This window comes from Macrosteles quadrilineatus, unplaced genomic scaffold (assembly GCF_028750875.1).
Source record: "Macrosteles quadrilineatus isolate MER2022 unplaced genomic scaffold, UCM_ALF_1.0 Scaffold_7__1_contigs__length_78375512, whole genome shotgun sequence".
NCBI lineage: Eukaryota > Metazoa > Arthropoda > Insecta > Hemiptera > Cicadellidae > Macrosteles > Macrosteles quadrilineatus.
This window is the reverse complement of record NW_026542600.1, coordinates 18181932-18203457: the sequence shown is the minus strand read 5'-3', so window position 1 is coordinate 18203457 and position 21526 is coordinate 18181932. Positions and strand designations below refer to the sequence as shown.

The 21526-nt window shown below is 34.2% G+C and overlaps 1 long non-coding RNA gene across 1 annotated transcript; it reads left to right on the top strand.

Annotated features, from left to right (window-relative positions):
* Nucleotides 1–15859: 15859 nt before the first annotated feature.
* Nucleotides 15860–19023, top strand: LOC128997762 (uncharacterized). Its single transcript, XR_008491139.1, has 2 exons — nucleotides 15860–15955; nucleotides 18547–19023. It is a non-coding gene; the product is annotated as an uncharacterized LOC128997762 (long non-coding RNA).
* The last annotated feature ends 2503 nt before the right edge of the window (nucleotides 19024–21526 follow it).

The following is a 21526-nucleotide window of genomic DNA, read 5'->3' as shown; positions in this document are numbered from 1 at the left end:
TTTAAGATAAAGACCTCTAGTTTGCGTTTTTGGTTTTCTTTTACCGGGACCTTCAAAATGAGGGGTCACTCGATAGGTCTTTGTATTTGAAATTTTTTGAGTTTTCCCCAAAGTCCCCCATTTTGGGGATGTACACCAAGTGACGGTTATGCCCAAAAAGTACTTCATAACATGCCATAAAGGTGTGCCGAGTTTAGTTTTTCTAGTATGGGCCGTTAAAAAAATAACAGGGGGTCTCCACACTTTTTACTAACCCTGTATGTATTCAATATATATGTTAAAACACCTATCTTTGAGGGCCATTTCTTATATTGCACCTGCAAGCTTGTATTGAAACATGTCTTTGTGTTGAATTAATTGCCGTAAAAAAGTGCAGTAGCTAGTTAATAATATTACAAGGCAAGGCAACATATGAAAAATACAACATTTATTTTAAAGGACAGTTGTTTTATGCATTCTAAGATTTGTTACAGGTCGTGACATCTTAAGCTGGCCGATCGTTCCTAGTATCTAGTTCAAAAACATCTTGTCCCGTCATGCGGGTTGCGTCCACTGCCCTCGCGACTGCATGGATACAGTTTGGGAGAGAAGTTGAGATAACGGCGGAGAGAGAGAAGGACCGAGAAGGGTCGGGCCAGCAGGGCCAGCTATCAGTTACTGGACTGATAAGCATTGATGAGCAGGCAACAGGCGGCACACGACAATGGCGGCCGGGAAGCAGCAAACACAATCATACAACATTCGCACACACACACGCGCACTATGCCTAGACAACGACATAAAAGCTGGCACTTAGTCTGGAGGGTGGAAGGAAGCAAGCAAAAGACCGGACTGCAAACATTTCTACTGTCTTCAAGAGCTGAGGTTTACAGTAAATGCCTTACCGAATTTATTATTAGAGTACCATATCCAACACCAGGACTCTTAACATGTCATGACTTGTTCGATATTTTCCATAAACAGCCCCTTCATAATATACTTTGCACTGCCAAGCTATCATTGGTTTTTTAACGCAGAACATGTCCCGGACAACACGCTGTCCCCCTGGCACGTTTTCACCACGGCTCAAATAAAAAGGGGGCCAGGGGGTGGAGCTCCCATCGAGCCTTATAGTTAAGGTGAGTGAAAAGAATAACTTTCAAAAAATATATTCGCCAATAAAAGAGCAATGTCAAATATAAAGCTTCAAAATTCAGCAAGGTATGCAAATCTAAACTTTTGTACAGACTGAAAAATTGTGGATGTTGTCTACCGAAAGCTACGTAATACATATATATAAATCAATATTTCAATTATGTTCAATCTTGAAGTTTAGGATGTAATGGTGATTGTAATTTCCACTTAGGATCCATTTATATCAAATCAACTTACTTCAAATAACCTTTTTGTGACTCTCCATTCATAAAGAAGTATTTTTTTTTACATTTAGTAATTATCAACGTTAAACTGATAGTTGTTTTCTACCAGAAATTTAAATGACAAGACTTGGTGGTTTGGTTATATACATGGATTAATGAAATCTATATATATATATAAAACCCAATGTATGTTTGTATATTTGTATATTTGTATGTTTGTATATTTGTATGTTTGTCCTTTATGGACTCCGAAACCGCTCGACGGATTGTAATGAAACTTTTAGGCATTATTAAGCATTATTCAAGGATGGTTTGTGTGAAGTTTGGTGCAGATCCGTCGATAGGGCTCCGCCCCAGTGGCTCTGGAGTTTCCCATGTTAACCTTATGAGTACTCATATTTGAATGGAATTAAAGAATCTTAACAGCCGGTGCAGCTAAACAATTTGATTCTGTGATGTTCAATAGCATTAAAAAGTTAATAGGTTTACCAACAGGGTGCAGCACTATATTTTTTTTTAATTTATGAGAACAGCTAATTTGCAACCAAAAGGTGAGTGAGAGTAGCGAACGAACTTCAACCTGGAGGCGAGTTAGCGCAGCGAATGAGCTCCAACCTAAAGGTGAGTGAGCGTAGCGAACGAACTTCAACCAGGACGTGATTGAGCCATGCGAACGAGCTCATCTTGAAAATGAACGAGCATGTGACATAAAACCACAATAGGACAGGACGACGTCTGTCGGGCCAGCTAGTAATAAATAAAAATCACGAATGAAATTACAAGATATTACTAAAGGGAACTTAATGCCGAAATAATACAACAGTGGAAGTGCTGTAAAATTATGATATTTTTAAAACTGGCTGTTTTACATTATTGCTTTTTTTTGCAGGATTGTCATTGATGACTCTGCCAGTTATAAAAGTATGCATTATTTTATAGGCCTCTTAAGATACATAGTAATTGTTGGACAAAATAACCATAGATTATATATTTTCGAACAGAAAAAATATAAATTCACAGTATATTTCCCGTTAAGTAGGCCTATGTTGTTATTTTGTAATAGCTTATAAATACTAGATTTTGTCCTATGCAAATTCACGTACCACACATCCTCTGATTATACCTCTTTTTACCCACAATCAAAAATATAAAACAATCTATATAGTTAAAAGCCAACACCACTTTTGTCCATTCACCCACTCACTGATCAAATATAAAAATATTTTGTAATATAACGAAGTGTTTAATATAACTAGAGTTTAAGGAAATTATAGTTAAAACCCGATTAAAAGTCAGTATTGAAAACAAGTTTATACTTTGACAACTTTTTTTACATTTTAGTTTGTCTCTTTAGTATTTTTTATTCTGACTTTTTAACATGGCCCCCGTGATTTTAACTTGTATGGATGTTTATGTACTTCTCAAAGTTACAGTTTAGACTAATTTTTTGTATATTTTATTGACTGATTATGATGATTATGTAATATTATACCCTGTAAATCGTATGCTGTATCTTGATTCCTTTGAATGACGCTTTGTGCTCAAATGTTTTACCCAAAAATTATAGATTTGTTCACAGTTATTTGCTCTTGTTATTCCTAACTATTAATTGCAACACTTTACATTTACCTCAAAATGTGTTTTTTATTAAAGGAGCGTAGAAAAATATCACTTCATGGATTTCATGATTGATGAAGAATAAATATAACTGCATTTTTGAAGCAATATAAAGTTTTGGAGCTACTGCCTGACAAACGCTATTATTTAGTCAAATCTTTAAAACGGAATATATAGGTGTTGTTTCGTTAAAATGGTTCACCTTTGTATTTGTATCGTATATAAAATGTCTTATATTCAATATAAACATATTTATAACTGCATCGGGACAGCTTAACCTTCTAAATAAATCTAATTCACTTTATTTGTATTTTCACAATTTGGTATTTAAACCTTAAAATAAGTTTTACGTAGTAGACAATTTTTTCTCATTCTAAAAGATAGTAGTCATATAGCTTTGTTAAACTGCTTAATCGGAATATATTTCTTGAAAGAAATTCAGTCATGTTCTTGATGTGAGCTCTATTTTATGAGGAGCAAATAAATAGGATAAGTATTACAACGTTATTTTCTAATTATATCAAAATAATGATTTCCAAGTATATCAAGCCAAAATGCACCCAACCTAAAAATAAATATAAAAATCCCTCTACCTGAATAACTGAGGACAATTGTATTCTTAAATATATTCCGAACGAAAATAATGACACCCTTATTGCTGTGGATACCATTATTTTTTGCATGTGTACTTGAACAACAAAAGACAGTTCCTGTGAGCTAGAAACTTGTATCGTGAAGTGTTCCTAGCGTGTTGGTTAAGCGTACATTTATCAGCAAGTTTTTAATCAGCATCAAGGCTACATCTTTTTACATTAGCTTAAAAGTCTTGATGGTGCATGGCTATCTTTTGTATTGATGAATTGAAACTTAAAGCAATAAGAGTAGTAATATGCCTTTTAAGATCTTTTTATACTACTTAAATTGGGAAGAAATTTCAAAAGGATTGCACAACACATGTGATTAAAAAATACGTTTTTATGAGCTACTAGCATTAGTGGTTTTGGTCTTCCTATAATTAATATTATCAAAAGAAAAACTTTGAAATTATAGGATTTATAGCCCGCACACTGGATTGCTTTTTTATAGTCTTGTAGCAAAACAAATGGCTAACTTACATTCCATCACTAAATTAGCCTTGAATAAATACTATTTACTTTTAATAGGCTCAATCTAACTCTAACTTTAGTAGATTTGCAACCTGTGAGAATAGTGATGAAGATCACTGTTGTTATTTCAATGGTTTGATTTAGACCAGTGGATTAAACATTCTGGGACTTATTAATTGTAATAAATTTATACAGAGTCATTAAAAAAGAATGGCGCAAAACTAAATGGTTGGTACGTCTGTTTCCGTGATTAAAAACAACTGATTGTTAAAACAAGGAATTGGTTGTGATTATTAGTTTGTTTTAAAAGTTTATGATTCGTCTTAGCTGCATAGTTGAGTACCACGAAGCCTGTAAACAAAAAATTGCCTCTTCAATCATAGCTTCGATTCTTTCCACAATCGTTTGACGGAGTCTGAGGACGACCCAACTCTTACCGGCACACAAACATGCAGTTGTCTTGAATTACCTCACCCAACGAGCTATGCAGTTCCGATCAGGAGCCTCCTTCCTAAATTTGGCCTGTGAAAAGTCTTAAAAAAATGCTTTTCCTTTTTTTGTAGAACTGTAATAGTTTATCCATGTTTGCCTACTGGATTGATTAATAATAATAATAATAGGTTAAATACCTTGTATACGTCCTCAATCCAAGTCGTCTTTTACAATGACTATAGTTTCGGGGCCAACAGCCCCATTGTCAAATTTTCTGTCTTGTTAATTACTGTTTATAGCATTGGTCACCGTTGAAGTTTACATATACACATACACTGACACACGAAACATTTATATTTGCAGTCAGTCAGTGTACCGGTCCGCACAACGATGTAATCACTTTTGTTTAGGCCGGCCAAAAGTATAATTTTTCAATGTTACGTGTAAATATAAATGTTTCGTGTGTCAGTGTATGTGTAAATGTAAACTTCAACGGTGACCAATGCTATAAACAGTAATTAACAAGACAGAAAATTTGACAATGGGGCTGTTGGCCCCGAAACTATAGTCATTGTAAAAGACGACTTGGATTGAGGACGTATACAAGGTATTTAACCTATTATTATTATTAACTGTAATAGCCGTTTACTGGCTTCGTGATATTCAACCAAGCAGCTGAGACAAAACATACAGTAACCTTGTCAAAACAAACATAATCACCCTTTTCCATTGCTGTGACAATCAGCTGTTTGGAATCACAGAAACAGGCTTACCAACCGTTTAGTTTTGCACCATTCATTGACGACTCCTTAATTATATTACCACGTATTACTTTGTAATAATTCTGAAATATATTTCATATTACAATATACCTTTATAAATATAATATAATCCCTACAATATAATAAATAAAATAAACTTGTACTACAATTTATTACATTACCAAATCGTAGGCCTTTATTGTATAAAAAAGTATTAAAACTCACAAGGATAGTGAATTGGATAATTTATTTTCGTTCTAGGCTGCTTTAATAACTGACTTAACATGATTGTAAACAAGTGAGACTTCAGAAGGTGTTTGGAAGAACTCTTGAACTGGGTGGTTTTGTAGAGCAGGATTTGACTTTACAAGTACCCTCATACTTTCTGTTTTACTTATAAACAGAATGAAATTCGCTAAAGAGAGGCTTACTGTTTCATATTAGACTTGAAGTGTTTAGTACTTACCATCGCATTAAATTAAATTCAACGTTATTAAGGTTTAATCCCTTTCACCAAAATCCGTTTAATACATTGTTGAAAATTGCCTACTTTAGTAGGTTAATGCCTTGTACGATAAAATAATATTATTTTTATGTTGTAAGAAGACTTAGAGTTGTATAAATTGTAAAGTATCTTTTCAAAGGCACAACAGATACAACGAATCAAGCTAACTTCATAACGGAAAGTACAGTTCAGTAAAGAGATATACAGGGTGTCCCAGGCCACCCGGCTTCTATAGCTCCTATATGAAAGCAAATAGAAGCCTAATTGCAACTGGAATCCCCTATTTTGACCCCAAGGAGTTCAGCAAATTTATTTTTTAATCCAAAAAAGCACCCCAAAGGGCAGATTTTGGCGGGTGGGGTGGTTTTTGGGAAATTTTCAAATGTAAAGGGGGTTCGTGTTGTACCTCATTTTAAAGGTATTTGGGTCCTGGAGTAATTTGGTGGAAAAATCATAAAACTATTTATATCCCTTTTTACAGGGTGTTAAAAAGCGTACCAAAACATACCTTTGAACTACTTTTTACTGCATGAGGTGGAACTTTATGAGCTTTAAAAAACTCAAATGTATATTATTCCAGGTTCCAGTTGCAATTTGGTTTCTATTTGCTTTCGTATTGGAGCAATAGAAACCGGCAGCGTGGTCTGGGACACCCTGTATTGATGAAACATAAATGTATTGCATGCAAAAAATGACAACCATACATTTGGCTGTACGTGTCATCTGATCTTACTAATATACATGTGAACCTGCCTGTCTAAACAAAACAAATTAACATTTATAGTGAAGAAGAAACATTAACGAGTTAAAAATACAACGAGCTAACGTCCGCCTTACAAGTGGTACAAAATTGACTTGTATTTAAACTGTTTATCAGATTTGTTATTAATATTACATGTAACTTAATTAAGTATTACATTTTCTAGGGACATTCCTGTTCATTAAATACCCTGCTTGCCCATGGATATATGGATATGCAGATATTGCTATAATATTCATGTTTATCCGTGCCTTGTGTTAATATTATACTGTATGCAATAGGGTTTGTTTGTTTATTTGTTAATGATCTCCACGATGGCTGATGTTATGCATAAATGTGTTGTATGTTCTTGGTATAACCACGATTATGGCATGGTAGTTAGCTCCTACTAATCGCAAACAACGTAAGGATGATTGATTTAACTGCCATCATAAAAAAGAGGATTCGGTAGTATCAACGGGTAAAATATAAGTTATGTCAACACTGTATAAAATAGCTGGTTCGATGAAAATCATGTGTTTTGGGTGTTTTATTGGCTATTTATGGTTTTTCATTGTTTATTTTTGTGAAGCTGAAGAAGCTGGGAGAACAGAAGTATGATAGAGTAACTATCAAAGTTGTAGGTCGTTTAGCACCACTCCAAGTATACACATGTATACGTTTTGCTCAAGGTCTTTTAGCTGTGGAACGCCAACCTTCAGTTGATGGACAGTTACTCTTTCTAAATGTATAGTTGAGTTTTTGTCAAAACATTGACAAGATAAGACTTACTCTTAATATCCAAACCATCTGCAAACAAACAAGGAACCTCGTATGTACCTTGCATGTAGTCAAATAAACTTGGATGTTTCCGAAATGGTATAGGCATGTGTTGGTATTGGAAGTTGAAATCAAGAGATTTTCAGTATTTAAGTGTGGATCTGAATTTAAACTTTGTATAGGCCTAACGTGGTCAATAATTAGGATTGGCTAACTGCTTTACTGGATAATTGCCTGGGCTGCGTAACATGATTGAGTTAGGACTTTCAATAGTCTACCAAAATTGGTTTAGCAAGGACATTATGTTAAATACTTACATTTTCTTAATTTAAATTCGTAACTTTTTACATTTAATCACTTAACTATTATACATTCTATCTAGTATAAGGTTTATTTTTATTGTTAACTTTAGTAACTGAAAATTAAAGCCACACCATGTAAAAACGCCGTTCACTTTTGCTCTGTGAATCACTAACGCAAAATTAAATTTTGAAAACTGATATCGAGGGCTTTTATCGAGTTTGGTAAAAATTGACTTTTCACGATGGCTGTGCGAAGCTAAAAGCACATTTAGCAAAATGAAACTCTTTCCCTGTGAACACATACCAGACAGCAATCGGCGAGTTTACATTTATTGGTGCGTGCAAGCCGATATCGTCCGTTATCCCCGTGTTGTGTTTAATGTGTTGGAATTATTCTGTAATATCTTTTGCATCATAGTACAGGGACATTTCAGGCTGTGAATGAATTAGTAATTTTATGTTTGAATGAGTTAAGTTTGAAATATAAATGGAAAAATGAAAATAGTTCGTTTAATCAGTTGTAGTTCTTTTAATGTGAACTAGTCAACACATATTCACGAGGGTCGTCTAATTTCTTGGAAAATACGATTTGTAAGTTGTGGTTGGACAGCATGAAATGGTTTTTAAATGTTTATGAACTGATAGTAAAGTAATTTGCGTATAAGGTTGTACTAATGCCCGAAGTAAAGGGATAAACAATGCCAGGCTAGTATCCTAAGAGATAAGGGGATGCTTTAGGTGATAGTCCGGGGACATTGAGCGCGCGGCGGCGCTACAGAGAGGACATCGAGCATCTCAGTGTGCGTACACGAATTTTAACCTCCCTGCAAAAAAGGTGTACCAATGGTAGCACGAGTGACTGAAGGCAGATGTGGCTTTGCATCCAACTTTGCATCCCGTGTTACCACGCAAAACGTATAAGTAAGATCATTGTTGCACTGTTCTGGCTCACTCCATGATCTGCTAGATATGTTCTACACGCACGCCTAAGGTACTTAAGAACGAGAAACACCATAAATATTTTTTTTACAACTGTTTATAAGGTGTAATACGGTGACCAAATTCTCAAATGAGTTAAGGACACAGATTTATCATAAGCAGTAGTTTTGGCAAACTTATCAAATCTGATAATTTCAGTACTGAAAAACTCCCTCATTCTAGTTATATTAGTCACCATGGATTTCTTATCAGCTGATAATTTGCTTGTTGCTGACTTGCATACACGTGTGTCAGACAGCAGTCGCTTGCTCAACAACATCAGAATATGTTGACGTCTGTATCACCACTTATCAAACAATGGCGGCTTATACAGGATGTTTCGGAATGCAAAACAAAACTTTTCAGGATACTTCATACCAAGTTTTTATATTGCTGTACGATCCTATATAACTTCTTCTCTCAACACTTGACTAACGCACATCTGCTAACAAGGAAACCTTTGTTGTAATTTGATGATTTTAATTTACAGTATTTGTTGTACAGAGTGTTAAACTGTAAACAGTTATTTTACGGTAATGACAATTCCTTTTAGAATTTTTTGAGTCCCACAATTTTAAAGAAGGCTAAACTTATTTTAAACAATGTTTGTTTTAAAATCGTAGTAAAGTATTTCAAAAGTAATAATCTATTAAAATTGTACACGTTTCTCTAAAAAAGGCACAAACATTCATAAACTCCAATTCTTTGTCTTCTTTGTTTACATTTGAAAATATTTAGCCAACCTATTTCCCATTTATCTATTATATTGTATTTATTAATCTATCGATCTATTGCTATTACTTAATTTTTTATTTTGGTACATTGAATATTATTGTTATGTTTTCATAAACTTACGTCTCTAGAAGTATTTATCAGCAAAGAGCTTTAATAACAATTCAGGGGCCAAAATCAACAACAAAAATACATTTTCTAAAATTTTGATTTACTTATCTTAAGTCTCACACCTGAACATAGGCTCGGTTATGTTTAAGAAAGGGTGTACTGAGGGGCGCATGTGTTGTGACAATGTTTGCTTGAATGAGTCCTAGCCATGGTTGACTTGTCGTGCATGATAAAGGTACTAGCCGTGTTGAACATATGTATATCACCTACTTCCTTCTTGTTTCCTGATACTTCATACGAGCAGGCTGAGGAAGGCACGATGACGTCACTACTTGGGTCGAATAGTTACGGCGATGTCCGGAAACTCCCGATCATTTCAAAGAGTGTGACGTAATTGGCTTCCCTTAAACAAAACGAAAAAATATTTTTGTGCTATCGCAGAAAGTGCAAAGAAAAATATATTTGCAATGATTATGATGATATATGTAGCTTTGTACTGATAACTTCATTTTTTAGTATCATGAATTGATACTAAGTATCATCAAGTCTTTGTTGGGACTAAGAACAACATATTGGTTTTACGTGCCTTGGTAATAGTATTTACAAGGGTTCTAATTATAACGGAGTACCAATAATTTAAAAAATAAAAATAGGGGGTTTTAAGAGCCATTTTCAGCTGAATAGAGTTGTAGCAGTTATTTTAATATAAGCACCTAATTCTAATAAGAAAAATATACATACAACACATAATATATTCAAGAAAAGGGCTTTTAACCACTTCATAGCGTAAGGAGCGAGTTGTTTCGTTTTTTTTTAAATTTAAAAAGAAATAAAAATAAACAGATTTTTTGTTTTGTTTTTGAGTGGGAATACACAATAAGTCCAACCAACAAACTAAAATAATTAGTAATAATAATTTAATTAAATAGATTAATATTTTTATAATCATCAGGATTGAAGCAAAAAAGTGAGGTTATCTGGGCTTATAGTTAAGATGTTTTACTATACTTCCTTGTTTAGCATGTTTCAGGAGGAAATGTGGCAATAAACATATATTCACACATTATATTGCAACCAATTTGACTAAAAACTCGTGTACGTTTTAGCTTGCATAAAATATGAAAAAATAACAAAGCTACAAACTACAATGCCTAGCCAAATAACCTATTAACCTGTTAATACAAAAAAAACCAGGCCATTTGGAAAATGTGACAAAATGCAGAATCTAGCATAGTTTATGCCGGACGTTATTGGAGCGAACTGAGTGAATATGTGAGTGACGTCATAGCTCACAGCAGGTGCTGAATGTGTAAGTGCTGCAGACCAACGCTGAATACTATCTTTGCTTGACAGTATCAGGCTGGCAGGAATAGGTAGGACATTTTATGACCAGCATGTGTTTTGCGCATAGCCTACACCGGACTTAAAGGTGTCTTGCGTTAAGTTTAGCGTGGTTTTAATTTGAAAATAATTCTTAATGCAGACTTTTGTAATTTAAATATTTGTTTAGTTTTTGATGAAGTTGAGCCCCATATAGGTATTGCATATCTAATATTGGAAATAATTAGCGAATGATATACTGTGAGTAATGCGTCTTCACTGCACCAAACTATAACTGGCTGGATTGTATAGACAATCTTCTTAGTATAAAAATAATTTGGAAACGTTTTTTACATCAGTGCTCAGTATGTGAGTTGAAATTTAAATTTTGGTCTATAATAAGTCCTAGGAATTTGATTGTTTTTACTACTTCTATTTGTTGTTCATCAATTAAAGTATTTAAGTTGAAATATTTTTTTAATTTTATCTCTGATTAAAAATTCCATAAATTTTGTTTTATTACATTAGTTTCTAAATGGTTATCCATGAAGCATTGTGCTAGTTCATTTGCTTCTTCATAAAATGTAATTTCCAATTCTTCTCTATATTGGCTAGATGTCAATAAGGTTGTGCCATCAGCAAATAATATCACTTCAGATAATTTTCTTGAATATGTCACATCATTTATAGGCCTATATATTATGAATAAAATTGGACCTAGTACAGAACCTTGTAGGACACCTGATTTTGTTTCAAGTTTTTCTGAACTACAATATTTTACATTAATGTTATTATTAATAAATGGAATTTGGACTGACTATCTGGACCGCTAGGTTTGCCTAGTAGTTACGGCGCACACCGCTGCAGCGTCTGCTGGTCGCATACGGCTTCTGCGCTCCTCACCTTCAGCGGTGTTCGCCGTAACTACACGGCACTCCTAGCGGTGGGCGCCGAAACCTTCCTTTGACAGTCTATATTTATTCTATTTGTTTATGCTTTTACTAAGGTAAGATTCAAACCATTGTAGTGAAATTCCTCTAATTCCTATATTGTTTAATTTTGTTAAAAGTTGTTTATGACATACCATATCGAAGGATTTTTTTAATCAAAAAATAGTGCCATTACATTATTATTTCCATCAAGATGAAAGGTAATATATTTAATTACTTCACATATATCGTTTGTGGTTGACATTTTCTTTTGAGATCCAAATTGATTTTTTAATAATATTTTTTTTTATGATAAAAGTATATTCAGAATTATTTCTTCAAATATTTTACTGAATGAAGAAAGGATAGATATTGGTCTGTAATCGCTTGTATTTTGAGAATCGCCAGCTTTAAAAATTGGTATAACTTTGGCAGTTTTTAATGATTGTGGAAACTTACCACTAGTTATTGACTGATTTATTAAATACGTCACTGGAGTAGACAGTTCTGAAGAGCAAGATTTTAAAATTTTAGAGGATATGTCATCAAAGCCATAAGAGGTAAGGATTTCATATCGTTAATAGTTTTTATAACCTCTTCTTCATTTGTATAGTGTAAATATATAGAATTATAAGTGTGTAAAGTTTCAAGAGATGATTTGTTAATATTGCTTACTTGTCCAATATATATATATATATATATATATATATATATATATGAAAAATTTATTAATCTGGATCAGTAAGCTTGTTTCCATTTGAATTCCTGATTTCATAATTGGTTTGTAATTTTGATTTGGTCTTTTTTCTATTTTCGTTAACAGTTTTCCATAATTCCCTCACGGGGTTCTTGGAATTAACTACTTTGTTCTTGATGTCTGTCGGTTTTATTTCTCTAATGGAATTTCTGTATTCTTTCTTTTTTTCTCGGTATGTTCTTCGGTATGTTCGGCATGGGTAGAATCTAAATTTTTTGTCATTGAATATAGTTTTTTTACACCATTTCTAAGTTCTTTTATCTCAGGAGGTAATATAATTTTATCCATCGAATGGCATAGATTGATTTTCTTTAGAGGAAATGATTTTGTAAAATGATTTGATAAAATTGAGTTGAATGATTCATATTTTTTATCCAATCTATTTCCAAATGTAAAGACTAGCAGCCAATTTTCATTTTTTAAATTTGTTTGAACTGTAATAATTTTTTTCTGATAAGATCCTTTGGTATTTATAAATAGGTGGTGGAACAGAGTTGTAATTAGAATCTTTTATTATAGCTACTAGCTGTTACCCACGGGCTTCACCCCGTTTGACTTCATAAGTATTAACATGACTACTAGAGGACCCATGCTGCTCTGCAGCGTTAAAATAAATATAAAATCCAAGGAATAATCAAATTTATTATTTTTGATTGAATAATACAGTATCTTGAGCTTAACTGATTCAAACGATCAATAGGTCAATTTAAAGCCTATAATCTACTAATTATTTTTTGTCTAAAAAATATTAAAAATATTGGAGCTATTGATTTTTAATCATAAAAAAACCTTATGAAAAATAATATTTATGTTGTTGTTCACCATGCGTTTGCTTGAAACTCGTCCGATTTGAATAACTAATAGCTTAAACGAAAGCCGGTATTTCATAATTATAACTGGTGAAATACATATTAAATTGAAGTAAGAATTAGAAAAAAATTAAATTATGTGTTTTAGTCGAGTAAAACAGTAGATAAATATTTTCCGATACTTGATGTGAAAACTTGGCATACATGCCTTCAATTTGGGACCTCAAACATGAAAATCAGTCGGGTAGAAGAGCTAAATGAACTCCGAAAAGAGAAACCAAATTTAACTAGCATAAGAAATTACGAAGGTCCTGAAGGGACATTCAGTTTCTTTTTGTCTCTCATTCTACTTCGACTTTTATCTCGAAGTACTTCGACTTTTATCTCGAAGTACTTCGACTTTTTTCTCGAAGTACTTCGACATTTCTAGTCTAGTCCTAGTCTAACTTCAACTCAACTTCAATACGATACGAATACGTTCATTCTGTTGTTCTGTTCTGTTCATACATTAAATAAATAAATTACTAATACAATATAAATTAGGTAAGTAAAATATGTTTTTAGCTATTGTTTCTTATTATTAAGTTTGCCCTACATTTTGGTGGGAAGAAATTCGAAAAATATCAAACAGCTCGCATGGCAGCTGGCAGCCATTCACATTCACATACACATAAGGGAAGATGGTGAGATTCCCCGGTAAAGATTTAACTTGGCGTATTGTTAAGGTTTGCTAAGTTACTTGTTCCTCTTCAATAAGGTCTTTGATTCTTTGCATCATATAGGCTAACATTTGGGTACTTGTACTTAGTTAAGTATATCCAACAACAATCTATAAGTACTGGTAACTTAGTTAGGCCTAGCTCCAGGCCTATTTTTCAAGACCTAATCTTAAAACCCACTCTTAGCTTTTGTTGGTGTTCATTCTAGCATATAGCATAGCTCACATGAGAGTACTTAAACACTTCTACGACCAGTTTACCAAAATATGGTACAAAGCAAACTATCACCGTGGATAGGTGTAGGCCTACCATAGGCTAGGCTAGGCGGCAGGCCTAACTTATAAGTAGGGTTCCCAGAGACCCTCCATCAAAAAAGAGGATAATTATTATGGTTCCCTGAACTTAGCATGGCAGGAGGGGAGGTCACCTCAATTTTTTTAAATTTAGAATTTTATGCGTAACTTAATTTAAGGGCTTTTATAAACTATTTTAAGTTAGGCTAAACTTATATAGGCCTTAATTTAAGTTAGTTGTTAGAACATTCAGCATTTTGGATTTTTTTTAACTGAATAGGCCTAACTTATTGTCTGACAATCCCTAAAAACAAAGGCTAGCCTAGGTAATAGCCTATTGTAAGTGACTTACATCACCGTGCCCAAACACGGTAAAGTAACGTTAAGTTATGTACTTTTACCGTGCACTTCTTAAGTTTATTATCTGTAATATAAAAAAATATTATAGTAATTTATGTTAACTTGTGTCCTAAGTAAATAAATTAAGTAGGCTAAGTAAGTACATAATAAATTGTGTAATGCATTTAAAATGTACTAATTATTCTGTGTATTATGATGTAAAGTATCGTACGTTACTCGCCCGGTAAACTTGTCATAACCTAATCTAACTAACTCATCTAACCAAACTTGCTGATAGTGAAAGAATCGAATGACGGTTTACTAATCGAATCGATAGTTTTAATTGATATTAGACAACTGACATCCACATGTCAAGGAATTCCAGCTTTAACAGAAACCCCACGGCCAAATTTCTCAAAATTATGCGGTTAAATAATTGGCAAAGAAGTATGGTATGATGACCGACATGATGAAAGAAAAGAATCAAACTTACACAGCTTAAGGGTTGACCTCACTTTGAAGCAAGAACGTGCCTTCTCAACAGATATTTTTTCTCAAATAAAAACATAGATTTAATCTGCCTTGCACTGATGAAATCGCGAAATTGTTTACCACAAAAGATCCTGCCATACGATTTTAATACTATTTAAAGTTCTTCATAAAGGAGATGAAACTATTTAACATAGTAATAATAACTTTGTTGACGTACTGGAAACATTTTATTCATTGAATAATCAAACCATATTCTGTAACGTGCGCAATAGTCATAATTATTTTTAAAACTTATTTATTACTCATTACAAAAAGGTAAATGTTAAAGTTTTGATAATTGAACTCTATTATTATCGCATATTAGCGTAAGCCTTGGTAGTAACCGTCAATTTCGACGGGTTTCGCTTAGTATAGATTAATTTAATATTGCAACTGGTTCACACAGATGGGAAGTTGTATTCAGTGTCCAAAACTATATGCTATTACTTTAGCTGAGGGAACTACTTTAGTCACGTTTAAGCAATTTGAAAACGCCCAACGTACAATAGGAACTCTCGAACGTTTTACAGTAGTATTCTTTTAAATATGTGTGTTGTCTACTATTTTCTTTTCAGAATTGTTTTGAAAACTGTTAAAATGTAATGCTGATTATTAGGCTTGGTAACAATAGATGCTTTAAAAGTCCATTTACCGATGCTAACTAAGTAACATCAAAGTTATTTATTTACAGTGCACTCTGTGTGATTGATAAGAAATAATCATTTTCATAGGAGTATACTGCAATCTTATCAGTGCTGTTAAATTGTGCTAGCCTTGCTCAGTCCCAGTAAGCACTATCCAACAACTGAGCCATTATCGTCGTTCTAATACAAATAGGTAAGTGCCAAATAATTATTGACATGTGCGTAGTTTTTCGTTCATTAACAATAATCGAGTGAAATTATAAAAGTTTTGAGCATTTAGCGTTGTTAAATGAGAAAAAAAGTATAACAACAAAAGTGGTGAGCTTAACCTAAGATATAAAAATTAATTATTTATAACACGACTACTAGCAATGAACGGAAACAAGTAATAAAAAGGTAATTGTACTTATATAATCTGACATTTACTCACTCAATGTGTCCTAAAAAAAATAATATAGTAATATAAAAGATGTACATTGTACAATTAGGAAATCTTTACAAATAAATTAATGGAAAATTTATTTTACCATACAATAACTTCTATGAAAATGGATGGTATTTTTTTGTTAAACAGGCTTTCATTGGTTAATTTTAAAAGGTAATTGTCACCAATCCACTATTACTGTATAGCCACTTGTACTTCTTAGTGGGTAGCGGATTTTTATCCCCCTGGAATTTTACCCCCTGGGCAAACGTGACGTCACAAACCAGGGGGTAAAATTCCGGCCGCAAACTTTCGAGTTTCGCGACATCAGCTCGATGGATTAAACGTGGGATTAAACATATATTTTCACGGATGTGAATTTAATCAGAACACATCAAATTATAAAAACCTAGAGTGTACGGCCCGGATTTTTACCCCCGGAATTTTACCCCCTGGCCAGATATATAAATTAGTGGGAATGATTAATTATCTTCATTCTGTATTAATTTAATAGTAAACATTTTATTATTAAGTAGCCTATCTTAATTTATTTGTAACATCAACTAATCGAACAGGTTTTTGATTTTAATTTTGGGATTCGAGTATCAGGATTTAATCTTTGAAGCCAAATGTTGATTAATATGACGTATAAACAAACATCAGAATGGTAATTGATTCGAAGATTTCTTTAACGTTTTATTATACAACCGTGGTAAAACATTGTTTTCGTATGTATTGTAACAATAACAAAATATGCCTTATTGTTTCTTTACGAAGAAATGTTCACCCAATTATCATTTAAATGAGCTACTCAAGTTTATTTTACATACTTATTAACCATCAGTTGGCCCTAAACGCAAATCCCGAACATCAAAATTAAACAGCGAATTCTGTTTACTTAGTTGAGATTACAAAATAAATCAATAAAGATAGGCGACTAAATAATGAAATGTTTACAATAAATTAAAAACAGAAATAAGAAAATCAATCATTCAATTTCTAAAATCAGCCAGGGGGTAAAATTCCGGAGGGTAAACATCCGGGGGTAAAAATCCGGAGGTAAAAGTCCGGCCCGTACATCTTCAGTTGTCTAAACGCTAGTTATATGGGCAGGGGGTAAAATTCCGGGTTTTTTTGCTAATCTAATTAATCACGCTCTGGCTATTTTCATTAGACTTCCAAATCCGCGGGGGTAAAATTCCGGCCGCGAACAAACCTTTGGCCACTCAGGTTACTACGTCATAGTGACGTCAGCTTTGCCCAGGGGGTAAAATTCCAGGGGGATAAAATCCCGGCGACCCCTTCTTAGTATATATTTTATTTGAATGTAACGTCAATGTGATAAATTCGTTCCTCTTCAAGTATTTTCTCATCTCTAAATTTGTATTTAACATGAGTTAAGGTGCTAAAAATTTAATTTGATATAAAGTGCTTTTGCTTTTGATTGAAATGTAAGTCTTCGCAGTTATAGCTTAGCATAGAGATGAGGAATTCAGAATTATCACACAACATGAATGCGTATAAGCTATAATTAACTTCTGATTTTTGTTAGAGCTTGAACCAAGATAAGAGTGGTACTGTATCAACGTTCTTTATAAAAGTGCTTACTGATCAATTGAATCTTACTTACGATAGTACAATGATTACAATGTACTTAAGATAAAAGGAGTGTCTACTCCTTCTATTCATGGTATTACTTACGTAAGAAAGAATATTTTTGTAAACGTACAATTACTTTAATTACTATGATAATAGTTTAGCCAAAATTTATTCAATCAAAGTTTAAAATAGCTGTCACAGTAGGAGAGATCCATTTCGGCGAATCTTATTTCGTTTTTATGGTAGGAATTTAAAACATCAAAACAAAATGATGGATATCTCACTAACAAGTTGTTTTTGAGGGAAAAGATTAAATTGATTTTCTTTTTATTTTGGCCCACTAAAATTATTCCTGAATTTTGGTAATTACTCATTAGTGGGGTTGTATAGTTGCATATAGTGGCAGAATATTTCAGTTCTGGAGGGGAACATGCCACTTGTGGTGGTGATAGTGGTTAAAGTATAGTTATATAACCACTATAAGCCTGCTTTTGTTGACCTCATTACGGACGACCGAGGTCCTAAAAAATTAGGGGTCTAGGCGGTTTTACATTCTCGGTCTTATATATTATCACCACCCCAAATGGAATGTTCCAGAACTGAAATATTTTTCTGCTACCCATCCCCACTTAAGGGAAACGGCGGATACAAAATATCACATAATTATCAGTACTTTCGGTTGCTTGCATTTAAGTAAATCAAGTTTCATAAAAAAATATTGAAATAAAAGGTACAGAACAATATTGTAAATTATGTTACAGATACTCACGTTTTCATGATGAAAGTCCCCCTCTTCCTGCTGTATCTGTCGTGCATGGTGTCACTCATCTCGGCGAGTTTGGAAAAAGACAACCCAATACATAGAGGATACTCAGACAACCTTGACGCCAAATACGGTGACAATCCAGCGTTCAACAAAGTCGCCCGACCACTCATACACGGGACCTACCATGCCTGCAGGTTCTACGATAGTGGAAACCCGGAGGAATGGGCCCAAGCGAAGGACCAGCTCTTTAAGTTTGGCACAGGGCAAAAGCGAACAGAATATTTGGAGTCACACAGGGAGAGAGCGAAGAAAGAAGCAAATGAAAAGAAATGAGAACAGTAAAACAATGAAAAACACTTAGAATAAAAAACCTCACTGGAAACAAAATTTTTAAATGATTTATCGCCAAGTTTTTAAATACGTATTATTGTTTTCCTCTCTCACTCAATAAACATCATAATTGTAAAATGTAGGTACAGCTCTCTGAGAATATTTATTTGACGATTCCACCGATTTCTCTTGCAAGATTATGCTTGAGGTTTGTCTCAAGAAAAGTCGATAAAGGAACTATCTACACGTTAGGACAGTTTCCAATCAACAGTTTCCCAAGCTATACACAAGTTCTAAATACCAACCCCCATTTTTGGGGCGTTCTGCACAAAATATATGCCCTTGTGTATTCATAATTATAGTAAACTAGCTTTGTACCAGTTTTACGTACGGATTGAATAAAATATACATAACAATCAATTCAATGAGGAATCATTTTAAGTCAAGTATAAATTCAAACATTTAATGTACAGTAATAATAAAAAAAAGAGTTATAACTAACACAATAGTAAGTACGATGTATTACGTCCTGTTGCTACTGGAGTGAACTAAGGGAATACCTGAGTGACGTCATAGCTCACAACCGGTGCCAAATGAGGAAGTACTGTGGACCAATGCTGTATGCTATCTTTGCTTGAAAGTATCAGGGCTGCAAGATTTGGTACGAAATTAATGGAGGGCCGATGGTTTATGCATACCACAGACAAGTGTCTTGTTGACAGTTTATGCATTTTGCTACCGGAGTGAGCCGAGTGAATACATGTGTGACGTCATAGCACGCAAAGGGGGGTAATGAGGAAGTAATGTTGGCTAAGGCAGCAGACACATTTTTCCTGAAAGTACCAGGATTTAAGGATATTGTACTAACTCATGGTGGGCTCGTGGTTTACGCGTACAAAATATTTAAAGGTTGTTTGCGTTCTGTTTAGACCTGATGTTGATGTTACTAGAGGGAACTGAGTGAATGCGTCATTGACGTCATAGTTCGCAGGCGGTTCTATCTAGAATTCAGTCTAGTTAGTTGCTAGCGAATGTTTAGTTATTAGAGTCCAACAAGTCCTACTTAATGGGCCTTCCAATGGAAGTCCAGGGCTTAGCGCCAGTTGCCTAAAAACTACAGCCTGAGGCTTGGCGGTGCGAGTGCCAGCCAGTATCAGTGACCGGTTCCACGGTGCGGCGGATATGGAGGACACAGTCGACCAAGGGGGGTCAGGATGGACAAAACTTGTTTGAGGGTAGATTGAAACTAATATAACCTAACCTAACTTGCTAATTATGTAAAAATCAAATCAACGTTACTAATCGAATCGATATTTGAATCGATATTAGTAGCCCAGTTATGAAACTGTACCTGGTCTCCGTTACATCCAGCCCACTACTTCTGGGTCACTAAAACCCCTCCCTTGAATAACTCTTACGCTCTGTGGAGTCAACTGGCACTCGGGCCTACCTGACGGTTTTGACAGTTTATGACCCCCACGGCTAAACATAGGATGGCACTCGCACCGCATCCCTTCCAATGGAGTGGATGTAATGTTTTCCAATGGGGGCTCGTGGTGTTAAGGTGGTAGGATGTAATAGGAATTTTATTAGGTGAGCCGAATATGATATATCTCACCTAATTCTCCGATTTCCTATTTCTATATCCAATATTTTAAAATCCAGTTAAAAAAGGTCTCTCTTATAAGTAGGTGATCATTCTTTGCCCTGGGTAGACTAAGGGAAGTTCCAACCTCGGTCCGTGATTCGGCGGGAGCAAATATAAACTTTACTCACCTAGAATAGACTCCTTATATCTCCTAGTATCCTAATGAGCCATGTTTGTCATATGATGCGTCAAATAGCAGGGTGACAGAACGTGGTAAAATCTCTTTTTTATTTACATATGCATTTATTCAATGCAGGTCCCCTACAGTCCCTACAGGATGCACCAAGTACCAGGATGACAGAATATGGTCAGAACAATGGATTACTTACAAATTTACATAGTCAACGGAGACATTTCACTGTCTGATTTCAGACCATCGATCTCTATTATTTTCATGTCCTCCTAATTGTAGCGCAGCATTTCTCCAAAAGGCATAGCTCCGAAAATCACTGATATGGAAAGAATTCACATCAAAGGCCACCAAAAAGAACTTAACCTGTCAGGCACTGTTCCAGAAGGCATAATTTCGAAAGGCATCGATCGTAAAAGAATGCATCTCTGGCGCAGTACTTTAAAATTATGTATATGGCCAGGCACTGCTCCGAAAAGAACTGCTCCGTAACGCACTGCTCCAATAATAATGCAATTCCGAGGCACTGATCCTAGATCTCCTGACCTTCTTATGTTTTGAAAACCATGTTTACTGGAGGACGCATCAAGTAACAGAGTGACAGGACGTGGTAGTCCATTGCCTATTCAAAAATAATTAGCAAGACATTTAATTGTATAAAACTTTTAGAGTGAGGATAATTTTATGAGAGATACTGAAAGAAAAGGCCAAATTTGCTTGCGCCCTTCTGGATTGTGCGTAAAGTTGATATTTATGACCTCGTGATTTATTTATTTTACATACCAACGGAAAAACTCCATTTTTAAATGTGATTCTATTTTTTATGTGTGATTCGTTCCCTTATTCCAGTTTGAATTGTTGTGAAAG